Genomic DNA, 7,040 nt, shown 5'->3' with positions numbered 1-7,040 from the left:
GTGAACTTGGGTTTCAGCCAACCAGATGATGGTCTTGCAGAATTGTTTAGACTTGCAGCAATAAAGTTGGCGTGGCTGCAAAGTTCTCAGACCACGGGACTTTGCAGGTGGGGCTCCCCACCATCCACAGCTATTGTGGCAGGATATCTGCTGAACAGTTTTGGCTGCTCAGCTGGTAAATGTGAAAATCCAACTCTTTGAAGACTGTGATGAGGTGTGCGCTGAGCCGAGTGTGCTCTGGGGACTGCTGGCTGTCAGGTGATGGGGAGCTCCCCTTTTGAAGGCCACCTAGCTCACTAGCAATTCTGTCTTCCCCACAAGGTCACAGGTGTTAGCCATTGCAGGTTTCTTCACATGGGTCTTGCAGAGGAGGAAGTGGCTTAGGTTGGGGACTTCTGGAAGAGTTGGCTTTGAGGATGTAAGGCCAGGCTGATTTGGAGGAGGCCAAGAACAAGTTAAAAGCAAAGAGTAACCCCTGAAACAAAACACACAGTGAGGCTGGTCCGGGAGGAATCACAGCTCTTTTCTGAGGTCACTTGGGGCAAACAGGGTGGGAAAGGAAGAGATGGAGCACCTAGATTCTTGAGCCCCAAGAAACCCTAGATTCTAGAATTGCCTGGGGGAGGATGTCCCCACCCCGGGAGCCCAGACCCTTTGCCCAACATCTTGAGGATACACACTGCCAAGAATGAACATATCCAGGACCATTAGTTCTGCTCACAAAACTACACTTTTCAGGATTGGCCTGGAGGTGGCGCCCCTGCTGTTGGTCTGGAACCACTGGACCAAGACTCAGGAGGGTCTGGCAAATGGATGAGGATGTCATCCAGCGGAAGAGGATGCCCAGAAGGCCAGGCTGGACCCTTTTATCAGCCGCTGGAAGAAAGCAGAGCTATTGCCCAAGCCTAAGAGCACTGCTATGTCTTCCACATGCTCAAGACTCATCTTGAAATCTGTTTTTGACTCCTGCTTCCTGAGTTTTAAATACAACACCCTGGTTTCTTCATAAAACATTTCAAATCTAGCCTTTCGACGAATCCTTCCATGGCGTAGCTTAAAAATCCTTCTGATAAAAATGCGCTGAGTGTTTATAGGGCAAAGATACATCTGACATCTCTAAGAAAAGGATTGCAAGCAGGGATAGATTGAGGAGCCGTTAATACTTCCATCGCCTGGCCAGCCCCTCCTTGATTATGTTGAGTCCAGGGTCCCCTAGTGGAGGGGTCAGGAAAGAGGCAGAGCTGCAGGAGTTCTGAGGCTCCTTGCCAGATTCCAGATTCAGTTCATTCATTCCTGGGCCACTACTGGCCCAGGGGTTCGATCTATGCAAACAGGCTGAGGCATGTCTGCAAGATTGCCTTTCGTTCCTGGCTTCTGTGAGCCGGGTCAAGTTTTCTGAACATGACAGAAGGTGGAGACTCAGCAAAGCAAGGTGCAGTCCTGGGTGGTGGCTGCTTGAAGATTAAAGCAGCCCTGGCTGGGGCAGAGCCTATGAAATTAGGTCCAGCCTCGCCATGGCTGCCCTTGAGGGCAATCCACTGCGTGGGTGTTTGTGTGTGTGTGTGTGTGCCTGCGCGTGCGTGCATGCATGTGTGTTCCCAGGGCAGGGCAAAACAGATCCTTTCCTTCCCGTCTCAATCTACAGATACACTATCCCAGCCAAAGTGTAGGAAGCTTTCCCCCGCAGCCTCTTGTTTATTTTATGCCTTCAGCATCAGCTGGCGAATGAGTCCCATGTTGCATTTACCACCTTCCCTTACCCTAAAGAAAGGTCATTCGTTTTATGATCGAGCTGACATATGTACACTTTTGAGTAAAGCAAATAAATGTTTAATAAAATTCTAAATCTCCCAAGACGTTGCCTTGATAGCTTCCTGGCTGAGAAAGCAGCATTGGTGAGGGCAAGAAGATAATGAAATGACTGAAATTACTCAGGGTAGCTTTAGTGCATGAGGAAATAAAAATATTCTGTCCCTATATTGCTCAGTGAAAATGACCCGTTAGGAAGACTCAATGGGGCTTTGAAAAACCTGTAGTTGCTTCACTTCCTATTTGCCAGGGCTGTTCAGGGAGAATTGAGGGCCAAAAGAAGTAACTTGAGTATGATGGAAGCCCAGTTGAGAAAAAAGATTATGTGTAACTTCCCCCTGGAAAGGAAATTCGTTTTCTACCATCAGGCCAGCAGGGGCTGCGAATTCTTAGACAGGATGTCTGTGATGGTGAGGATTTGTTCAGGTAACTCTACTGTAAATCGGGTAACTGTATTGTCCTGACAAGCTAAGAAAAATGACATCAGGTGTGGCTGGCTGCTTCTAAGATGGGTGTTCCCAGTGGCTTTAGAGGACTCAGGAATGAAGGAATACAAATTACCATGAATATTTGAAAGCATAAAGACTTTATTTTCAGGCAGAGCAATACTAGCTTGAAACATGTCTCTTCCCAGTTTGTTTTATTCTTGTCGTTTGGGTTATTATTATTATTTTAATCCTTTCATTCTCTTCACTCAGAATGAGGTAAGTAATTGATTTCCTTATCAAGATGCTGGGCGACACATTTTTCACGGCTTTCAGGATGCACAGTAAATCTAATAACACCATTGTCTGGCAGACGCAGCTTTCAGCTGCAATCATTTTTATCACCAGGTAAGCCTGCTGACATATGTTTTTCAAATTTTATTCATAGATGTTGTCTTTTACTGGTCAAGGAAATAACATTCTTTACTTTGTGATTGCGTTATCTAAAAATAAAAAGGGATTTTTAACAATGATCAAAATAAAGCTTACTAGATCATTTTGAATGGTAATAAATTGGTTCCTGAAGATTTGATTAAAGAGAAAACTAGGTCAATTTAAGCAGAGTCCAAATGAGGCAGAAAGAAAGTCCATAGAGAGAAAAAAAAGGAAGTTGTGGAACCATAGACACAGTGAAAGAAAAAATTTTAAAAGTATAAAACCACAAAGAAAAGCAAATCAACAAATCACCTTGCCTATTTTCTCTGGAGATGTATTATATATATGAGTATATATATGTATGTATATATTAATATAAGTGTCAGAAAATGGACTAGAAACCTTGCTAACTGATAATAATAGCATTAGTTGAGAGTAACTGTTGCTGAAATGGTGAGGGAAACTGATTAAAGAAGACAAGTCATATCTATAATTTTTTTCTGATTCCTTGTACCATTTATTTATTTTTTACTAATTTTTATTGAAATATAATTCACATACATAAAAATTCACCCTTTTAAATAAGTGTACAATTTAATGGGTTTTAGTATAGTCAGAACGTTGTGCAACCACCATCACTATCTAATTCCAGAACATTTTTATCAGCCCCACAAAAGCCCTGTAACATTGGCAGTCACTCCCCATTCTCCCCTCTCCTGCATTCTGGCAACCACTAGTCTACTTTCTGTCCCTATGAATTTGCCCATTCTGGACATTTCATATCAATGAAATCATACAATATGTGGCCTTTTGTGTCTGCCTTCATACACTAAGCATGATTTTTTTAATTGTAGAAAAATATACATACATAAAATCCACTTCCCACTTTAACCATTTTAAAGTGTTTAATTCAGCAGCATTGAGTACATTCGCAACATCGCAACCATCGCCACCTCCATCACCAGAACTTTTTCATCCTCCCAAACTGAAACTCTGTCCCTATTAAACATTAACTCCCTGTCCCCTCCTCACCCCTGCCCCTGGCAACCACTGTTCTACTTTCTGTCTCTACGAATTTGACTATTCTAAAGACCTCGTATAGGTGGAATCATACAATACTTATTCTTTTGTGTTTGGCTTATTTCACTTGGCTAATGTCTTCAAGCTTCATCCATGTTGTAGCATATGTCATAATTTCCTTCCTTTTAAAGACTGAATAATATTCTGTTGTGTGGATTGTACCACATTTTGGTTATCCATTCATCAGTTGATGGGCATTGGATGGTTTTCACTTTTTGGCAATTATGAATAATGCTACTGAGCAAATCCATGTACGAGTTTTTACGTGAACAGATGTTTTCACTTCTCTTGGCTATAACCTAGGAGCAGAATTGCTGGGTCATCTGGTAACTCATGTTTAACCTTTTGAGGAACTGCCAAGGGTTTTCCACAGTGTTGCACCATTTTACATTCTCACCAACAGGGTATAAGGGCTCAAATTTCCCCACATTCAACCAACACTTGTTATTTTCTTTTCTTTTTTTTTTTTATTACAGCCATCCTAATAGATGTGAAATGACATCTCATTGTGGCTTAGATTTGAATTTTATGTTTTAATTTTTTAAATCAGGAGAATATACACATTCTTTTCCTGTATAATTAATAAAATAATCATTTTACAAAAGAAGTGCACATACTTGGATGTAAAAAACAAAACACACTTAAGGTTCTATCACGACAAATAGGGGATTATTCATCTAGCTAACAGAGATAAAGGGTAGGTGAGAGACGGGCTCCGGCTGGAGTAAGTGGACAGTGTTCTTCCTAGGGGCACGATGGGATGGTAGAGATTTAATCACCGCAGACTTAAAAGACAACCATCAAAAGACAAAATTTTTGAGAGCTGCCCATGTTACCAGGCTCTGTGTTAAATGTTTTATGTGTATTTTTTCATTTAATCTTTAAAACAATCCTATGCAATAAGTTCTATTTTCATTTTCATTTTACAACTGAGAAAACCACAGCTCAGAGAGGTAAAAAATTATGCAAATTCTGCTTTTATGTGGTGGCTCCAGGACTGAATCCATACCTGATTCCTGAGTGTTAACATTGGACTATTTCATGTTACATTCCACACACTTCTCAGTGTTCTCCTACTAATAAAATAATGAATAATAATAAAATCATCATTATTATTATTACCACTAACCTTTAGGAAGTTTTTGCTGAGTTTCAGGCACTGTGCTGGACTCCTTATGTGCATTACTTTATTTAATACTCATAACAACCCTATGAGGTGGAATCACTCCCATTTTACACATGAGAAAATAGAAGTCAAGAAACCTGCCCAGGATCACAGGGTTGCCCCAACACACTTAGTCTTCTTCTTGTTTCCCAAACATGCTGAGTCTACTCTATCCAGAATGTTCTTCCCCAGATCCTCACATAGATGGCTTCTTTAATGTTAACATTTGACTGGAATGTCACCTCCTCACAGAAGCCTTCCCTCTCCGTCCTGCCCAAAGTAGCACTGTATGTGCTACCAGCATATAGTAGGTGGTCAATAAATAGTTATTGAGTGAGAAAGCAAAGGCGTCCTACGGACATTCTCACTCCCTAAGTTTGCTTCCCCAATTCCCACAGTCCAGAATAGCTTGACAGCCTGGCTCAAGTCCCCATCCCACCGATGATGCCACCTTCTCCGAGCACATACAAGACTGTCAGCTCTCACTCATCAAGTAGCCCCAGTCCCTTCAATCCTGAAATAATTCTCCCCTTCACACTCAAGCTCAGGTTGATTTCTCCTTTTGCACATTCAACAACAAATCTCTCTTGAGTCTCTACTCCATCATTTTAGGTATGTTGGAAAGAGATGAATAAGATGCAGTTCTACCCTTAAGGGCTCTCCTCACTTGCAGATGGAACAGATGTGTAAACAAGCAAACACAACACAGTGGGAGAATTGCAAACGAGAGACACGTGATCACTTGGACAACATGTATAGTCAAAAGTAAAGAGATGCACGTGCAAGGCTCAAGGGAGGCTCAGTACAGCAAACTCAGGCAAGAGACAATGCAGCCCTGAAGTAATCAAAACGCACCATCAACACATTTTAAAAGACGTATAGTGGGGCTGTTTTCAAATCCTGCCTCCATCGTACACTAGCTAGATGACCTTGGGCAAATTACGTGACCTCTGGGCTCCAGTTTCCACCTGGGAAAATAATACCTACTCCAGGGGGTGCTGTGAAGATTAAATGAGACAACATCTCATAATGTATATGCTTAATCAATGATACTTTTAAATTACTATTGAAAACGATTTTAAACACAGAAAAAAATCCTTTTAGCACAAAGATGTTCATGAAGTGTTATTTATAATGGGAAAAAATTTGAAACAAACTCAAAATCCTCTTGATAGAATATTACGCAGCCATTAAATTGTGAGCGTGTATTGCAGAGTCACAGATACAAAAGCACTAGACAAAATTGTGTATGTGGTATCATCTTGGCGACGTAAATACATCCCAAAAGTCCCTGGGCCTCTCCAGCCTGAGGGTTAAATAAGGCCAGGTTCACCTTGTACCCAAATTTTTCTGCCTCATTGCCCCCACCTGCTCCTGCAGACCTCTGTAAAGGCCCTAGGGGCCCTAGGGAGTAGTTAGAGCTTGTCTGCTTCCACCCCCGCCGCCCCAGGATTCATAAAATATCTGTATTTGACAGACACAACCACTCTTTTTCCAGGCCCCTGCCCTTGCCAATGCTTCATAAGGGACACCTCCCTATTTCTTTACTCAGCTGGAGCCAGGCTGTGTTCCTCCCAAAGTGAGGACTGATGGATTGCACAGAGGACTGGGCGAGTAGAATATTTGCGTTCGAATTCAGGGGACTTCTATCCCTGCTACCAGGGAAGTGAAAAAACTAATCGAAAGGTTGCTTGAGAAATAAGTGATCAGAGCACAGGTCTGGACAAGAGATGCTAGTTTAGGAAACAGGGGCTCATTGGATGGCAACTGAAGTCATGGGAGTGGGCTAGAGGGTCGAGGAGATGTGTAAGTAGGACAGAAGCCTGAGGATAATGACATTTGAGCCAACAGGTAGAGGGAAACGAGTCCACAAAAGAAACTGAGGGGAGTGACCAAAGAGATTGGAGGAAAACTAGGATTTGAGTTTGCAGGTTTGGGGGCACCATTTCCTCAACCAGTCCTTGGTTTCCGTTTGGCTATTCCTTACCCCAAAGCCAGTATTGATACCAACTCATTGTTCTCTTTGCCATCAAATAGACTGCGCTTGCTCTTCTTCCAGCTCCTGAAATGTAAGTGATTCCCCAAGGTCTATATGAGGTCCTGTTTCTCTGCACTCTCATCCACAG

Source organism: Equus quagga, chromosome 11 (assembly GCF_021613505.1).
Source record: "Equus quagga isolate Etosha38 chromosome 11, UCLA_HA_Equagga_1.0, whole genome shotgun sequence".
NCBI classification, from domain to species: domain Eukaryota; kingdom Metazoa; phylum Chordata; class Mammalia; order Perissodactyla; family Equidae; genus Equus; species Equus quagga.
This window is presented reverse-complemented; position numbering follows the sequence as displayed.